This window comes from Bubalus kerabau, chromosome 22 (assembly GCF_029407905.1).
Source record: "Bubalus kerabau isolate K-KA32 ecotype Philippines breed swamp buffalo chromosome 22, PCC_UOA_SB_1v2, whole genome shotgun sequence".
Classification (NCBI taxonomy): domain Eukaryota; kingdom Metazoa; phylum Chordata; class Mammalia; order Artiodactyla; family Bovidae; genus Bubalus; species Bubalus kerabau.
The window spans coordinates 23,481,987-23,501,715 of record NC_073645.1 but is presented as its reverse complement, the minus strand read 5'-3'; the positions used below and the strand labels follow the sequence as shown (position 1 = coordinate 23,501,715).

General features: G+C 41.9%; 1 protein-coding gene across 2 annotated transcripts in view; it reads left to right on the top strand.

Moving 5' to 3' along the window:
* Positions 1-19,729, top strand: part of DNMBP (dynamin binding protein) — a 118,798-nt gene that overhangs the window by 14,779 nt on the left and 84,290 nt on the right. The gene's annotated exons all lie outside the window — the stretch shown is intronic.

The window sequence follows — 19,729 nt, the reverse complement described above, 5'->3', positions numbered from 1 at the left end:
GCTCTAGATGCTCAATATACATCAATGCATAAAACAGACAAAAAGGACCCCTGCCCTATAGAGCGTGTAGTGGATAAGGACTAATTCTGTAGACTTCATAGAGGAGGTACCATGAGCTGGATCTTAGAAGATAATAGTTTATTTAGAAAATAAGAGTTATGTATGTTTGATGGAAGAGGGACGTGCTCAGCTGATCCAGTCAAAAAAACTAACATCACATTTTGTCTTTTTTTTTTTTTGACTGTGCAACAGATAACTTCAAAATCTCAATGGCTTATTACAGCAACCATCGATTTTTTAATAGCCCTAAGAGGGCTGAGATTTGTAGGTCCGAGTAAAGGAGTAGAGACAGCAGCAAATGGATATAGGAGCAGGAATCTTCTTGGGGATTTATCTCAGGTCTTTGGCCCAGGGCAAGCCTCAGTGAGGCCTGATGCAGTGGCTTCTGTGGGGCTAAGAGCTGAGCAGAGATACCTGAGGGTGCATGTTGCTCAGAAATACTGGATTTCTAGTCGAACCAGAGTTGAGAGACCTTGATGAGCACTTAAGACATTCATCTGAGACCCCAGAGGGAAAGATGTAACCCATTGTGTGATGACTGAAATGATAGATTTAGCACATGAGGAATTTAGAGCAGCTAATGTAAATAGAACATAATGAATAGATAGGGACCTTCAAAGTGTGGTTGCTGAAATAAAGATTAACTGGATGGACTTAAGAGAGCAAGAGCAGTGCTGCAGAAGAAAGGGGCCAATGAACTATAAGGCAGATAAATAGAAGTTATCCAAGCTGAAAGGCAGAGGGAAAAAAGATTGGGGACAGGAGAGAACAGAACTGTAGTGACAGTGAGTTAATATCAAGTAGTTTAATATATGTCTAATTGGAATCTCATAAAGAGAGGAAGAAAGATGAAGAAATAATGACCAAAGTTTCCCCAGATTTAATCAAAAACATCAGCTTATATATTCAAAAATCTCAATGAACCTCAAACTGGGTAAATAAGACTATACACCTCAACACTTTGTTGTCAGATTACTGAAAACTCAAGACAAAGAGAAAACTCTTAAGAGTAGAGAAAAAAGGTATTACAGGGGAATGAAGATAAGAATAACAGCTGACTTATCTGAAATAGGCAGAAGATAATGGAACAACATCTCTAAAATTTGAAAGAAGAAAAATAAAACCACCAATCAAAATACTGTACTAACCAAAAAAACTTTCCAAAATGAGAATACAATTAAAATGCTTTCAGATAAACTAAAGTTGAGCAAACTTGTTGTTAACAGACTTATACTGCAAGAAATGCTAAAAGATATTCTTTAGGCTGAGAGGAAATGATATTGGAAGGAAACTCAGATCTGTGGAAAGGGATGAAGAACAGAAGAAGTGGTAATTGTACAGGCAAAAATGAAAGACCTTTTCTTTAAGGACAGCTCATTGTTTATAACAAAAATGGCATTGTATTTTGGGGTTTATAATATACTACATTAATTATCTATCATTGTGTAACAAATTTTCTCAGAAATTAGTGGCTTAAAACACTATAAATACTTATTACCTTACAGTTTCTGTGGGTTGGGAATTCAGGAGTGGCTTAGCTGGGTGTTTCTTGCTCAGAATGTGTCATGAGTTGCCATCAAGATGTTGCTGGGGGCTGCATTCATCTGAAGGCCTCGCTGGGACTCTGTAATCTCCTTCCATGATGCTTGCTCACATGCTTGCTGGCAGGAGGCCCCAGTTTTTCACTGTGTGGGCTTCTCCATAAGACTGCCTGAGTGTCCTCACAGTCTAGTCTTGGGAATCACACACTGTCACTACCACTGTATTCTGTGGGTTAGAAATGAGTCACTAGTATGGCCCACACTCAGGAGGAGAGGAAATAGGGAGCAGTATCAAAAAATTTTGAAATCTACTTTAAAGCTACCACAAATATCTATGGCAACAGTAACACAAAGTAGAAATAATGTATGTGGCAGCAGTAACACAAAGGACAGGATGGTGTGGTAAATGGAATTACTCCATTATGTAGTTCATATATTGTATGTGAGTGAGTGAAGTTGCTCAGTTGTGTCCGACTCCTGAGACACTATGGACAGTGGCTACCAGGTTCCTCCATCCGTGGGATTTTCCAGGCAAGAGTACCGGAGTGGGTTGCCATTTTCTTCTCCAGGGGATCTTCCTGACCCAGGGATCGAACCCAGGTCTCCCGCATTGCAGGCAGATGCTTTACCCTCTGAGCCATCAGGGAATGTATGTAGAATGGTATAATATTAAATCTAAGTAGACTGTGGAAGTAAAGCTCAAAATTATCCAAGCCAGGCTTTAGCAGTATGTGAACTGTGAACTTTCAGATGTTCAAGCTGGTTTTACAAAAGGCAAAGGAACCAGAGATCAAATTGCCAACATCCGATGGATCATTGAAAAAGCAAGAGAGTTCCAGAAAAACATCTATTTCTGCTTTATTGACTATGCCAAAGCCTTTGACTGTGTGGATCACAAGAAACTGTGGAAAATTCTGAAAGAGATGGGAATACCAGACCACCTGACCTGCCTCATGAGAAACCTGTATGCAGGTCAGGAAGCAACAGTTAGAACTGGACATGGAAAAATAGACTGGTTCCAAATAGGAAAAGGAGTACATCAAGGCTGTATATTGTCACACTGCTTATTTAACTTCTATGCAGAGTACATCATGAGAAATGCTGGGCTGGAAGAAGCAGAAGCTGGAATCAAGATTGCCAGGAGAAATATCAATAACCTAAGATATGCAGATGACACCACCCTTATGGCAGAAAGTGAAGAGGAACTCAAAAGCCTCTTGATGAAAGTGAAAGAGGAGAGTGAAAAAGTTGGCTTAAAGCTCAACATTCAGAAAACGAAGATCATGGCATCTGGTCCTGTCACTTCATGGGAAATAGATGGGGAAACAGTGGAAACAGTGTCAGACTTGATTTTTTTGGGTTCAAAATCACTGCAGATGGTGATTGCAGCCATGGAATTAAAAGACGCTTACTCCTTGGAAGGAAAGTTATGACCAACCTAGATAGTATATCAAAAAGCAGAGTTATTACTTTGCCAACAAAGGTCCGTCTAGTCAAGGCTATGGTTTTTCCTGTGGTCATGTATGGATGTGAGAGTTGGACTATCAAGAAAGCTGAGTGCGGAAGAATTGATGCTTTTGAACTGTGGTGTTGGAGAAGACTATTGAGAGTCCCTTGGACTGCAAGGAGATCCAGCCAATCCATCCTAAAGGAGATCAGTCCTGGGTGTTCATTGGAAGGGCTGATGTTGAAGCTGAAACTCCAGTACTTTGGCCTCCTGATGCGAAGAGCTGACTTATTTGAAAAGACCCTGATGCTGGGAAAGATTGAGGGCAGGAGGAGAAGGGGATAACAGAGGATGAGATGGTTGGATGGCATCACCGACTCAATGGACATGAGTCTGGGTAAACCGGCAGTTGGTGATAGACAGGGAGACCTGGAGTGCTCTGGTCATGGGGTCGCAGAGAGTCGGACATGACTGAGCGACTGAACTGAACTGAATACTGTGGAAAGTTTTTTCCTTTTTAAATTTGTCTTTATTTTTGGCTGCACTGGGTTTTTGTTGCTTTGGGCAGGCTTTCTCTTGTTGCAGCAAGTGGAACTACTCTTTATTGTAGAGCAGTTCAGTTCAGTTGCTCAGTTGTGTCTGACTCTGCTACTCCATGGAATTCAGCATGCTAGGCTTCCCTGCCATCACCAACTCCCGGAGTTTACTCAAACTCTTGTCCATTGCATCGGTGATGCCATCCAACCATCTCATTCTCTGTTGTCCCCTTCTCCTCCCGCCTTCAATCTTGCCCAGGATCAGGGTCTTTTCCAGTGAGTCGATTCTTCGCATCAGGTGGCCAAAGTACTGGAGTTTCAGCTTCAGCATCAGCCCTTCCAATGAATATTCAGGACTAATTCCTTTAGGATGGACTGGTTGGGTCTCCTTGTAGTCCAAGGGACTCTCAAGAGTCTTCTCCAGCACCACAGTTCAAAAGCATCAATTCTTTGGTGCTCAGCTTTCTTTATAGTCCAACTCTCACATCCATACATGGCTACTGGAAAATCATAGCTTTTACTAGACAGACCTTTGTTGGCAAAGTAATTAATGTTTCTGCTTTTTAATATGCTGTCTAGGTTGGTCATAGATTTTCTTCCAAGGAGCAAGCATCTTTTAATTTCATGGCTACCGTCACCATCTGCAGTGATTTTGGAGCCCAAGAAAATAAAGTCTCTCACTGTTTCCATTGTTTCCCCATCTATTTGCCGTAAAGTGATGGGACTGGATGCCATGATCTTAGTTTTCTGAACGTTGAGTTTTAAGCCAGCTTTTTCAGTCTCATCTTTCACTTTCATCAAGAGGCTCTTTAGTTCTTTGCTTTAAGGAACAAAAAAATAGGGCAAATAGAAACAAATGCAGTATCAATAATTACTTTAAATGTATATAGCAACTGTCTGAAAGAGATGCACTTTAGAAATTCAGAGAAAGACAAATAACTGTGATCTCACTTGTACATGGAATCTTAAAACAAAGAAAAATGCTGGACTCATAGGAAAAGAGAGTAGAGGGGTTTTCCTGGTAGCTCAGTGGTAAAGAACCTTTCTGCCAATGCAGGAGACATGGGTTTGATTCCTGGATCGGGAATATCCCCTGGAGAAGGAAATGGCAACCCACTCCAGTATTCTTGCCTGGGAAATCCCATGGACAGAGGAGCCTGGTGGGCTACAGTCCACGGGATCTCAAAGGAGTTGGACATGACTTAGAGAGTAAACAGCACAACATATAAAACTGCCGGTCCCTCTTTCCCATGGTCCTTGGATGCTGGCACTGTGTAGAATGACCTAAAAATCTCTTACCCTGAGAGTGGTCTTGGTTATTTTTAACTCCAACTGCATAATTTCTTTCCTCCTTAGTTTTCTTCCTCAGAATCTTTAGTTTTCTAGATTCCTTTCCTGATTCTTTCTTCCAAAAATCAAGAATATTTTATACTCTGAATATCTGAAGGGCAGAGAAGTGCCTTTTCTTTTAAATCTTCTTTAGCCAAAAAACAAGCCTATGCTTGAAAGAGATAAGGAAAGGAAAAAAGATGCTTACCTTGCAGATCTCTGTGCTATTTATCCTCATAGCTTAGGTTAATAAATTTTCTAGACATCTCCTGGAAACTGTCCTAAAAACTGCCTGTTATCACAAGTTTGTTTTGCTCCTTGTTAGCTGCAGCTTCACCCTGAAGTTTCACTTTATAGTTTCAAATTAATCTGTACTCTACAGCCGCTGTGGGTTGTGTTATCTGGGTATTTATTGTATAGACAGCATGTTGGAGCTGTTAATTTTAATGTATCACTAGGCTGCTTAGCTCAGACATGTCCAGTGTATATACTTATGAGTCAGTGATTCTTAAATTTCATAATTGAGATTCATACAGGATTTAAGAAATGAAAATCTGAGTGAGTACTTAAGGAATTGTTAGGTTGACCCATTTGAAAAATGTCTTTAATGTAAATGTCCTCAAATTTGGTAGTTCTAAAATATTAATCTTGGGACCTTCCTCCACCAGTGTGGTTTGTCGAAAGACAAATTTGATGTAGAGATATATAAGCAATTTTAAAAATAACTAAAAAGGAAGGAAAATATCAGCTTAATGTGGGGTGGAATGTGGAATCCTTTAAGTCAGTTGAAATGGGTGTCCGATAAGAGTCAGTCCTGAAGCTTTCTTTATTTATTTTAATTTACTTAATTTTGTTTTGGTTGTGCTGGGTCTTCATTGCTGCCAGAGGGCTTTTCTCTACTTCCAGTGAAAGTGATCGAACTGGTGTCTCCTGCATTGCAGGTGGATTCTTTACCAACTGACCTATCAAGGAAGCCTGTAGTGAGCTGGAGGCTACTCTTTGTGGTGGAGCATGGGCCCTAGGCATCTGGGCTTCAGTAACTGTGGCATGTAGGCTCAGTAGTTGCAATTTGAGGGCTCCAGAGCAGGGGCTCAGTAGTTGTGGCACATGGGCTTAGTTGCCTTGTGGCATGTGGGATCTTCCCAGACCAGAGATTGAATCAAACCAGTGTTTCCTGCATTGCAAGGCGGATTCTTTTTATTATTATTATTACTTATTATTTATTTGTTTGGCTGCACTGGGTCCAACCTAGACAGCATATTAAAAAGCAGACATTACTTTGCCAACAAAGGTCTGTCTAGTCAAGGCTATGGTTTTTCCAGTAGTCATGTATGGATGTGAGAGTTGTACTATAAAGAAAGCCGAGCACTGAAGAATTGATGCTTTTGAACTGTGGTGTTGGAGAATACTCTTGTGAGTCCCTTGGACTCCAAGGAGATCCAACCAGTCCATCCTAAAGGAGATCAGGCCTGAGTGTTCATTGGAAAGACTGATGTTGAAGCTGAAACTCCAATACTTTGGCCACCTGATGCAAAGAACTGATTCATTTGAAAAGACCGTGATGCTGGGAAAGATAGAGGGCAGGAGAAGGGGATGACAGAGGATGAGATGGTTGGATGGCATCACCGACTCAATGGACATGAGTTTGGGTGAACCCCGGGAGCTGGTGATAGACAGGGAGGCCTGGCGTGCTGCAGTCCATGGGGTCGCAAAGAGTCGGACACGACTGAGCAACTGAACTGAACTGGGTCCGAGTTGCAGCATGTGGGATCTCGTTCCCCGACCATGGATTGAACCTGGGCTGCCTGCATTGGGAGCACAGATTCTTAACCACGAGGCCACTGGGGAAGTCTTTGAAGCTTTCTTAATTTAAATTTTGTCTTTTGTCAAAAGAAATTAGAACTATTTAGATGTTTGAGATGAGAACTATTCAGTTTAAATCCTGAAGAGGACTGAAGGGCCCTTCCATGATTGGTGAAAACTCTGATTTGTGTCCTGTTCCATCTGCTGAGGTTGTTGCCTTCCAACTTGGGACAAGTTTGAAGTAAAAAGTAATATACCCTGTAAGACAGTTTATGATAGCAGATTCCTTTCCTTTTCTACCCTCATTTCTCTGATCATCCCTCCTACGTCAGAGCAGGCTTTTTATTTTTTCTTACAGTCCAACATTACATAACATGTTTCGCAAAGTGCATGTTTTGAATCAGGGCTGCTGCCATCAGGAGAGCACAGTGGGTTGGAGGAAGATACTTGATTGAGGACAGCTGGCCCAGGCCATGCTGCTCAGCCTCATGGGGGCCACCATGCTCAAGATGGGTTCTACTTTTCCCCTTCATCTATCGCTGGTTATTTGAGTAACCACCTGGCAGTGACAGCTGACCTGTCCAAAACGAGCTCTGGTGACATAAACCAGAGGAGGAAGTGATGTTTTCCTAGCTTCTCTCATTTCCTTCCTGAAACAGATTTAAACTTCATTTTCTGACACCTCTTACCCTTTCGTCCAGAAGAAAGAGCCTGTTCTTATTAGTCCCGTATTGCCAAGAATAAGAGAACTGTGCATTTGCTTTTGAGGTTAAAGATTACTTTTCATTGCTTGGATTTGAAATTTTTAAAATAGATTTCCATTCTCTGAAACTGACGTTTTATGGAGAGTTCAGTTTCAGGACATAAGGAAATTTCCAGATGCTCAGGCAAACATATTCCTTTGCAGGAACCTATACTGGAGAGTCCCTCCAAAGGGGACCCTCTCCCAGCTCTTCTCAGGTCGGCAAAGATGTACCTGAGCTCCTGCAGCACACCCACTTTGTAGGAGCAAACAGGAAAGGAAGAGAAACGGTCTTCTGGTTCAGGAAATCCCTTCAGAAATTTGATTCTGAAAGTTCAGGATTTAGACTTCCGCTCTACACTGGGCAGTGTTGGGAAGAGCATGCAAGGTGTCGTCAGTGCTGTTTGCAAGAACAGAGTACTTCTCACAGCTCTCACGCGTTGTGTCCTACTCTTCTAGGACACAATGGATTGTGAAATAGATTGCTCAGAATTTCAAAGCAATTTGGAGTCTGGCCCCATGCACCAACTCTGTCAACAGTGGGGTGTTTTTTTTTTTTGGCTTTTTTTTTTTGAAGTTTGGGTGCACAGGAACCCAGGCATTAGTCTTTTTCTAAATATATTTTAAGCCTTACAAAATTTATCTCTTTTATCTTTCACCTAGATTTAGGATGGTAGATTTAGGAAACTAACTTTATATGGTTTCCTGTATTTTCTCTCTCCATTTTTTCATGCATAGTTCTCATAAACTCAGAAGAATCCTTTTGGGCATATATCTGTCAGAGGCTCAGCAGAATTTAGAAGGCATACTCAAATTGGGTAATTTGAGGAGGTCCCACTTGGAACATACAGATGTAGGGAAAATACTGGAGAATTGTACTGTACCCCAGAGATAGCCAGTGAGCCACCCAGGCCTCAAGGGGCAGGAAACTGGGTCGTTACCTGACTCTCTTTCTTTTTCAGCTTCCTTATATTAGCTGTGGCCTTTAGTAGAATGACACAGCCAAGCCAATTCACAGCCCAGCTGGAAAAGATGCATGGGAATAAACACCCAACCTCACCATCCCTCTGCCTTCGGTCTCCTGCTGGTGATGCCCATTGGCTGAACCAAACTGGAAGCCAGAGGCAAGGGAACACCTTGATGCGGTTCTTGTGGGTCAGCCTCATGGAGCATAGAGCAAGGTGGAGGAGGGGAGGACAGACAGACCTAGAAGGGGAAATGGAAGACACCCAACCCTGGCTTTAATGTTCAGTGTTCTCAGTCTGTCCCAGGTTTGATATCAATATCTAAGAATCGGCCTGCAATGCAGGAGACCCTGGTTCAATTCCTGAGTCAGGAAGATCCACTGTAGAAGGGATAGGCCACCCACTCCAGTGTTCTTGGGCTTCCTTCGTGGCTTAGCTGGTAAAGAATCCGCCTGCAATATGGGACACTGGGGTTCTATCCCTGGGTTAGGAAGATCCCCTAGAGAAGGGAATGACTACCCCCTCCAGTATTCTGGCCTGGAGAATTCCATGGACTGTATAGTCCATTGGGTCGCAAAGAGTCAGACATGACTGAGCGACTTTCACTTTCTTTCAGGGGAAAAGTTTGTCATCTCAGGAGATTTTCTTTTAATGAAGTATGTCCAGACTTGTAGATATGTTGCTTGTCAGCAATTATTGAAGTTTACTAGGCCTTCTTCTACATTCTCTCACATCTTATGACATCAGATCAGATCAGATCAGTCGCTCAATTGTGTCCAACTCTTTGCGACCCCATGAATCACAGCACGCCAGGCCTCCCTGTCCATCACCAACTCCCGGAGTTCACTCAGACTCACGTCCATCGAGTCAGTGATGCCATCCAGCCATCTCATCCTCTGTCGTCCCCTTCTCCTCCTGCCCCCAATCCCTCCCAGCATCAGGGTCTTTTCTAGTGAGTCAACTCTGCATGAGGTGGCCAAAGTACTGGAGTTTCAGTTTTAGCATCATTCCTTCGAAAGAAATCCCAGGGCTGATCTCCTTCAGAATGGACTGGTTGGATCTCCTTGCAGTCCAACGGACCCTCAAGAGTCTTCTCCAACACCACAGTTCAAAAGCATCAATTCTTCGGCACTCAGCCTTCTTCACAGTCCAACTCTCAAATCCACACATGACCACAGGAAAAACCATAGCCTTGACTAGACGAACCTTTGTTGGCAAAGTAATGTCTCTGCTTTTGAATATGCTATCTAGGTTGGTCATAACTTTCCTTCCAAGGAGTAAGCGTCTTTTAATTTCATGGCTGCAGTCACCATCTTATGACATAGCTTTTTAAAAATCTTTGTTATGATAAATACATATATATGTGTGTGTATGTAAAACACAGAATTTGCCACTTCGCCGTTTTTAAGTGTACAGTTCTGTGGCATTAAATTCATTTTGTTGTGCCACCATCAACATCATCTATCTTCAGAACCTTTCCATGGTCACAAACTGAAACTCTGTACCCATTTTCCTTCCCCTCATCCCCCAGTAACCACCTTTCTACTTACTGTTTCTATGAGCTTTACTACTGTTGATACATCATATAAGTGAAATCACACAGTATTCGTCTTTTTGTGACTTAGCATTATGCTCAAGTTTCATCCACGTTGTGGTATGTGTCAGAATGCCCTTTTTAATAATACTCCATTGTGTGTATATGCTGCATTTTGTTTACCTGTTCTTTTGATGGCCATACAGGTTGCATGATACACTTTTTTAAGTGTTATTTTTATCTCTGGATGTGTTTTCATTAATACTGAATACATTCACTCTCATGGCTGCAGCTTTTACATGTCCAGCCTGATCTCTCACAGAACTGCAAGGTGATAAAAGAAAAAGGGAGCTGAAACATGAACAGTGGATGTGGGCTTGAGCAAGAGAGAAGGGCATCATCTGGAGGCAGTTTAAATGTGTGGAAAGACAGTGGAGCCTGCCATGGATAAAAGAAACAGCGTGTAAACAAAGGGATGAGTTTTGGACAGAAAGTGCTTTATGGGAGCCAAGAGCCTTTTGATTGGTTAGGACTGCACAAGGACTATTTATGAATAAGTGGAGTGAGAAACAGTTAAAAAAATATGAAGTTTGACCCCCAAAAAAATGTGCTGTGCCGGAGAAGTTGAATTAAAAAGGAGTTCTTGGCTGGATTGACTCAGTCTTTAATATAGTAAAATGTCCCTCCAAGAGAGCAATATGGCTTATAGCCTTCCCCAGGTTTATAGTGACCATAGAGCTCTTGCATTTGGGGACAATATGATTAGTGTCCTCAGCATGTTTTGGGGAAATGGTGGGGACTAAGCCAAGTTTCCAGGAGTTGGTGATGGCCAGGGAGGCCTGGCGTGCTGTGATTCATGGGGTCGCAAAGAGTCGGACACAACTGAGCAAGTGAACTGAACTGAACTTGGGTGCAGGAACTACAGCTCGCCTCACAACGCTTTGAATGTTCCTTGGTACATCAGAGAAGTAAGACTGGATAGAGAGATTGCTGCCAAGGTCTTTAGTCCATTGAAAGTGTTAAAATATCCTTAGTGAAAGTCACTCAGTCGTGTGCGACTCTTTACAACCCCAGGCTGCTTGGTCCATGGATTTCTTCAGGCCAGGAATACTGAAGTGGGTTGCCATTTCCTTTTTTTGCTTCCCTATGGACTATAGCCTGCCAGGCTCCCTCCACCAAAAAAAAGAAAAATCACTGCACATTTATGAATCAATTGTCTGCGTTCTTGATCTCTTCCTCTGGAAGGAAGCTTGTTTCCTTATTGGATAGTGGTTGGGTTATCTACAGGGTCTTATTTTGTCCTGTGTAGGGTAGGTACTTTGGGATAGGAGTTGAGTTGCTTAGGACAATACAGGAGAGTTTAAATGTTCCTGTTAGTCACCAATAGAATTAGAGAATAAATATTTAAGGAATATTGGGTTAAAGAGTCATCAACTGATTAGCCTACCCAGCAGAGCCAGATTTTCAGCCTGCGTGGGAATTTGATTGACTCCATTTGGCTTGACTAAAATTTGTTGACTATGTGAATGTATTATAGAGAGTAGGAAAATCTTGTAAATTCTTAAGCAACTGTGTAATGTGTAAAAATTGACCGTTTAAAAGATTAACCAGGTTCACTGACAGTGAGGAGAAAAATTGTATCTTTAGCTAAAAAGAGAGGAAAATGTAACTTCCCCAAATGAAAATGCATTAACAAATAATAAACTTTATTTAAGATACATGCTAAAGTATTGGGGAAAATATCTGTAATATATTTTGAAATACATCAAAGATAAAGTGAAAAATAAATATTTGAAATACATCAAAACGTAACAAGGATTGAAAAATGGGGAGCTTGATATGTGACAAAGTGCCCGCAGTAACATGTTAATGACAGCCTCTGCGTGGTGGTGTTGGCTTCTTTCAGCTTGGCTGTTTGAAAAATTTCATAATAAAGTGTTGGAGAACTAAAGAGAGGAAAATGGAAATTTAGTGATTTTGAAGGAAGAACCAGTGAGATGTAAGAGAACTAATAACATTTACAGTAAAAAGTACATGGGCATTGGAGTCAAATAGACTGGAGTTCTGGTTTAGCTTTGCGTCCGAGAGTTAAGTATGTTGTTTAGTGGTGCCACTGGGATTTGAAGCCAGGGACCCTGACTCGAGCACCTTGGTCTCCACCTTGCAGTGTGGTGATGGTACAAGCTCCTAGCTCAGTGTCTGGCATGTGATAAATTCTTAAATGGTAGCTATTGTGGTTAGTGTACTGTCTGGATTATAGAGGATGAAGAAGTATCAGATTCCGACATTTGACATCAGATTCTAAGTCTGAAAGACTTATATGACACTGTTACTCAAGCTGGAAGATAAACTATTTGTGGAGAAGAGATGGTTAATTTAGTTTCAGATAAGTGGAAGTAGAGATTTTGATATGAACAGTTCCTTGTATTTTCCTGAAGTTCAGTAAATCATTTGCTTATCAAAAATTACTTACTGAGCATTGCTCTAGACCAGTGAACAAAACAGGCAAAAATCTCCTCCCTCATAGGGTTTTATATCCTATCAGGGTTTGAAGAATGAAGGGTCTTTGCGTCTCACATGCAGAGTGACTCTGCAAAGGTGGAGAGACAGGCATTCACCAGCAAGAGAAGAAACGCTTTCATAGCAAACTTCCTGATGTCCCAGACATTATGCTATCCAGGCATTTATTTCCTCTGCCTTCTCTCAGGCCCATCTGCATTCTGATTTCCAATGCATTATTAGTTCTTTTTTGCTTCCATCTGAAGTTGGTGAAACAGTTTATGTGTAAACTAGTTATGATTAAGTTTCAAAATATTTTTGGCCATACTACACGGCAAGCAGGATCTTAGTTCCCCAACCAGGGATTAAACCCAGGCCACGACAGTGAAAGCGCCTGGTCCTAACTACTGGACCCTAGGGAATCCCAGTCCTGGCTTCTAAAATGGCCCAGACAGAAACAACAATTGTTGCTTTTCATAGTGTGTACAGAGAAGACAGATGCAATTCACGCTCTTCTACATAAAACAGAGGACATAAAGACCTCCTTTCTGGTCTCACCCACGAGTCCTGTAGGTTAGCCAGGCTCTGACTGCAGCACTCTTCCAGGGTGTGTATTCCTTAGTGATTACGCACTCCTTCCAATAGGGTAGGAGGTCAGTCAGTACAAGTATTTATTGAGCCAGACCCTCCTCTGCTTCTGAGTCATTTTCTGGTAGAGCAGGAAGGTTCTCGAGGAGAAGCTTTAACCCTTTCAGCTCCCAAAGGTTACTCCTCCATGGAACAGGGTAGCTCTCTAAGTCACCATCTGGGGCTTATGCTAATTCTCTCCATGATATTTTAGATAATGAGCTATATATTTAGTCTGATAGATGAAATTTGACAAAAGATAGTAGAAGGAAAAGGAAAATACTATCTACCTTGGCTCAACCTTGAGTTGTTTTAATAATATATAGATGGTTAAGGATTTTGCAAAATATTGTTTGTTTTAGGGGAAAGAAATATTTTTGACACCACCCTTATGTGGAAATCTGACATCTGGCAACTTCAGCTGTCTGGAAGACAGCCAGAAACTAAGAAAGGGGCCTCAGAGCACATAAAAAATAACTGTTGAAGGACTCTAGCACTACCACATGTACTGTACCACTGCAGAAGAGCTTGTTAGCCTCTTATTTGGAGCATGGTTACTTTTTATTTATCTAGAAACTTGTAATAATTTTGGTGGTGTGTGTGTGGTTCCCTGCCACTCCCAGCAGATTATAAACAACGATCTAGAAAGACGTAGAAAAGTTGACAGAGGAGATAAACTGAAGGCAGAGCAAAAGCTGACATTACAAGAGAAAAATCTAAAACTTACATAGCACTGGTACTGTCTGTCACAGAAGAAACGGTCTTAATAACGAGCTTATTATTAGTTGGTGTTTAGTGTCTTTGCTGTTGATGCCAAGGATGTATGTTATGCGCCTAGGTTTTAAACATGGTCAAAGTTAATCATGTTTGAGATGTTGAAATAGTAAATGATATAGTGTTTATATACTTGAAATATCACACTCTCTGATGATGCTATATCATTGACAGATTTAGTCTTATAGATGATTATGGAAATGATGTTTAATAATAACTGCTAACATTTATTGAGCACCTACTGTATTCCCCCTGTCCCAGGTGCTTTCACACTATTAGCATACTGGTTATGGGTTTGAAGACAGGCAGATCTGCATTCCTGTTCCGTGTCTGACTTACTGTGTGACCCTGGACAGATTATATTGCCTCTCTGAGCTTGCAGAATGGGAACCAACTATATACAGCAGGGTTGTTGTGAAGACCCAAGGAGGGAAGTCATAGTGCTACATATAGACGTGCTAATTAAATATTAGGCATTGTTGTTCAGTTGCTAAGTCATGTCTGACTCTTTGGGACCCCATAGACTGCAGCACACCAGCCTTCTCTGTCCTCCACTGTCTCCTGGAGTTTGCTCAAACTCTTGTCCATTGAGTCAGTGATGCCATCCAGTCATCTCAGCCTCTGTCATCCCCTTTTCCTCCTGCCCTCAATCTTTCCCAGCATCAGGTTCTTTGCCAATGAGTCAGCTCTTCTCATCAGGTGGCCAAAGTATTGGAGTGTCAACTTCAGTCCTTCCAGTGAATAAATAGCATTGATTTCATTGAGGAATGACTGGTTTGATCTCCTTGCAGTCCAAGGGACTCTCAAGAGTCTTGCGCAGCACCACAGTTCAAAAGCATCAATTCTTTGGCACTCAGCCTTCTTTATGGTCCCACTGTCACATCTGTACATGACTACTGGAAAAACCATATTTTTGACAGTGTTATGAACCTCCATCCATAGCTCTTCAGGCACTCTGTCTACCAGATCTAATCCCTTAAATCTATTCGTCACCTTATTAGGCATTAGTATAATTACTTTTATCATTATCATCACCCTCTTGATGGTTATTATGAAAGTATGATTATCTCCATTTTTTAAAAAAAGAAGCTGAAGCCCAAGTAATATATCCAAGGTGAAAAAGCTAAAATATAGTGGAGCTGGGATTCGAACCTTGATCTCTCTGACAGCTGCTGCTGCTGAGTCATTTGAGTCGTGTCTGACTCTGTGCGACCCCATAGACGGCGGCCCACCAGGCTCCCCCGTCCCTGGGATTCTCCAGGCAAGAACACTGGAGTGGGTTGCCATTTCCTTCTCCAATGCATGAAAGTGAAAAGAAGGTGAAGTCGCTCAGTCATGTCCGACCCTCAGCGACCCCATGGACTGCAGCCTACCAGGCTCCTCTGTCCAGGGATTTTCCAGGCAAGAGTACTGGAGTGGGGTTCCATTGCTTTCTCCGTCTCTGACAGCAGGAGCCCAGTAATTTGGATTCACATTACACTGCCTCCTCAGTGTGTGATTTTTAATTGTGTTAGTCACTCAGTCGTGTGTGACTCTTTGCGACCCCGTGAACTGTAGCCTGCCCCACTCCTCTGTCCATGGGATTTCCCAGGCAAGAATACTGGAATGGGTTGCCATTTCCTACTCCAGGGCATCTTCCCAACCCAGGGATCGAACCTGGATCTCCTGCATTGCGGGCAGATCCTTTACCATCTGAGCCACTAGGGAAGATTTGTATATGTTTTAATACTTAAAGAAAATATGTGGTGGGAGAGGATATGGGGAATGTTACTAGCTACTTCTCTTTTCCGTTATATACCCAAGTCATCTCATTATAGGAAAAAAGTTTCTGTAACACAAGGACAAGCTCTTTTTACTCAGTAGTTCAAGTGAAATATGTAACATTTGCATTGCATGAGTCATTAGAATCTTATAGGTACTTTGCATTAATAGACTAAACAATTTATTATGTGCCTAAATGTTTGTCCACATCATTCTTAGACTGTAAACTTAACGAAGCTGTAACTATTCTTTTTTGTAACTAGGCACTTGGTGCCTTTTGATGTTGGTTATAGTTATATGTAGGGGCTCTCAGGTGGTGCTAGTGGTAAAGAACTTGCCTGCTAGTGTCGGAGACATAAGAGATATAGGTTCGATCTCTGGGTTGGGAAGATCTCCTGGAGGAGGGCATGGCAACCCACTCCAATATTCTTGCCTGGGGAATCCCATGGACAGAGGAGCCTGGCGGGCTACAGTCCATGGGGTCGAAAAGAATCACACAGAAGTGACAGCATAGTTATATGTGAGATGAAGGTTAGAATCCTCATCTCTCCCAGCACCAAATGAATACTTGAGGCAAATAAAGAACAGCAGGCAGGGGCCTGGACACTCTGGAGAGCTTCTGTTGCTTCTTATAAAAGACCTGGGAGAAGAGTACAGTAATCCTGAGGGTTTCCAGTATACATATGCCCTCCTTTTTATTGCCTCCCTTTCTGTTGCTTGAAGTGAAGTGTTAGTTGCTCAGCTGTGTCTGACTGTCTGTATCCCGCTGGACTGTAGCCTTCCAGGCTCCTCTGTCCATGGGATTCTCCAGGCAAGAATACTGGAATGGGTAGTCATTCCCTTCTCCAGGGAATCTCCCAGAGCCAGGAATGGAACCCAGGTCTCCTGCATTGCAGGCAAATTCTTTACCATCTGAGCCACCAGATGAGCATGCACTTAGGCTCCCTTGACAGAGAATAACAGACACATTGTCTTATAACAGCACAGATACCATAGCAGGTAGTATGCAAGTTTGGACTGTAGGCTTCTTTGAATGGAAAACACATTGTTGATGTGGTATTGTGTACTCAGTCCTGTCTAGAGGCGCCATCTACATAGTTTTTTCTTGTTGTTTTTATGGATTTTTATTTTTCAATGCATTTTAAATCTGCGCTACTGTTGCTGTTACTCAGGTCGAATTACTTTTTCTTTTTATTTTAATAGAAGTAAGTAGGGACCAGAATGCCCTCAGTCCAAATCCTGGCCCTGCTGCTATAAACTCTGTGATCTTGAACAAATTGTTTTATAACTTTCTGAGCCTCGTACCCCCATCTTTAAGGTAGTTGTGGAGAGAGATCAATGCAAAGAAATAGAGAAAAACAACAGAATGGGAAAGACTAGAGATCTCTTCAAGAAAATTAGAGATATCAAGGGAACATTTCATGCAAAGATGGATGGGCTCGATAAAGGACAGAAATGATATGAACCTAACAGAAGCAGAAGATATTAAGAAGAGGTGCCAGGAATACACGGAAGAACTGTACAAAAAAGATCTTCACGACCAAGATAATCACAATGGTATGATCACTCACCTAAAGCCAGACATCCTGGAATGTGAAGTCAAGTGCGCCTTAGGAAGCTTCACTACGAACAAAGCTAGTGGAGGTGATGGAATTCCAGTTGAGCTATTCCATATCCTGAAAGATGATGCTGTGAAAGTGCTGCACTCAATATGCCAGCAAATTTGGAAAACTCAGCAGTGGCCACAAGACTAGAAAAGGTCAGTTTTTATTCCAATCCCAAAGAAAGGCAATGCCAAAGAATGCTCAAACTACCGCACAGTTGCACTCATCTCACACGTTAGTAAAGTAATGCTCAAAATTCTCCAAGCCAGGCTTCAGCAATATGTGAACCGTGAACTTCCAGATGTTCAAGCTGGTTTTAGAAAAGGCAGAGGAACCAGGGATCAAATTGCCAACATCCGCTGGATCATGGAAAAAGCAAGAGAGTTCCAGAAAAACATCTCTTTCTGCTTTATTGACTATGCCGAAGCCTTTGATTGTGTGGATCACAATAAACTGTGGAAAATTCTGAAAGAGATGGGAATACCGGACCACCTGACCTGCCTCTTGAGAAACCTACATGCAGGTCAGGAAGCAACAGTTAGAACTGGACATGGAACAACAGACTGGTTCCAAATAGGAAAAGGAGTTCGTCAAGGCTATATATTGTCACCCTGCTTATTTAACTTCTGTGCAGAGTACATCATGAGAAACGCTGGACTGGAAGAAGCACAAGCTGGAATCAAGATTGCCGGGAGAAATATCAATAACCTCAGATATGCAGATGACACCACCCTTATGGCAGAAAGTGAAGAGGAACTCAAAAGCCTGAAAGAGGAAGAGGAGAGTGAAAAAGTTGGCTTAAAGCTCAACATTCAGAAAACAAAGATCATGGAATCTGGCCCCGTCACTTCATGGGAAATAGATGGGGAAACAGTGGAAACAGTGTCAGACTTTATTTTTGGGGGCTCCAGAATCACTGCAGATGGTGACTGCAGCCATGAAAGTAAAAGACGCTTACTCCTTGTAAGGAAAGTTATGACCAACCTAGATAGCATATTGAAAAGCAGAGACATTACTTTGCCAACAAAGGTCCGTCTAGTCAAGGCTATGGTTTTTCCAGTAGTCATGTACGGATGTGAGAGGTGGACTGTGAAGAAAGCTGAGCACCAAAGAATTGATGCTTTTGAACTGTGGTGTTGGAGAAGGCTCTTGAGAGTCCCTTGGACTGCAAGGAGATCCAACCAGTCCATTCTAAAGGAGATCAGCCCTGGGATTTCTTTGGAAGGAATGATGCTAAAGCTGAAACTCCAGTACTTTGGCCACCTCATGCAAAGAGTTGACTCATTGGAAAAGACTGATGCTGGGAGAGATTGAGGGCAGTAGGAAAAGGGGACGACAGAGGATGAGATGGCTGGATGGCATCACCAACTCGATGGACGTCAGTTTGAGTGAACTCTGGGAGATGGTGATGGACAGGGAGGCCTGGCGTGCTGCAATTCATGGGGTCGCAAAGAGTCAGACACGACTGAGCAACTGAACTGAACTATGTGCACTGTTGGTGGGAATATAAACTGGTACAACCATTATGGAAAACAGTATGGAGGTTCCTCAAAAAATTAAAAACAGGACTACCGTGTGATCCAGCAATTCCAGCCCTGGGTATTTATCTGACAAAAGCTAATTCAGAAAGAGAGATGAGCCCCTATGTTCATTGAAGCATTATTTACAAAAGATGTAAACTTGGGAAGTGAACTTACTGCCTGTTAGTAGATAAATGGATGAAGAAGATGTGGTTATATTATATATCTGTGTGCACATGTGTGTATTATATATATACATGTATATATGTGTGTGTGTATAATGGAATATTACTAATTCATAACAAAGAATAGAATCTTGCCGTTTTTGATAACATGAATGGATCTAGAGGGCATTATGCTAAATGAAATGTCAGAGAAAAAGAAATACCTTATTATTTCACTTATATGTGAAGTCTAAAAAACAAATGAACAAACATAAAACAGAAACAAAGTCATAGACAGAAAGAACAAACAGGTAGTTGCCAGAGGGGAGGTGGGCGGGAGGAGGAAGGAAATAGATGAGAGAGTTTAAGAAGTAAGTTCCAGTTGTAAAATAAATGATTCACAAGTATGAAATGTATAGTGTGGGGAATAGTTAATAACTCCTGTCTTTGTATGAGGACATATCATGACTAGATTTATCATGGTGATCATTTTGAAATGTGTAGAACTATTGAATCACCAAGTTGTGTAACAGGAACTGACATGGTGTTATAGGTCAACTATACTTCAGATACAAACAAACTCAGAAAAAGAGATCAGATTTTGTGGTCACCATAGATAGGGCAGAGGTGGCTGGGGAAATTGGATGAAGGCAGTCAAAATGTATAAACTCCCAGCAGAAGACTCAGGTTCAATCCTTGGGTTGAGAAGATCTCCTGGGAGGAGGGCATGGCAATCCACTCCAGTATTCTTGCCTGGAGAATCCCATGGACAGAGGAGCGTGGCAGGCTACAGTTCATGGGGTCACAAAAGGTCGGACACAGC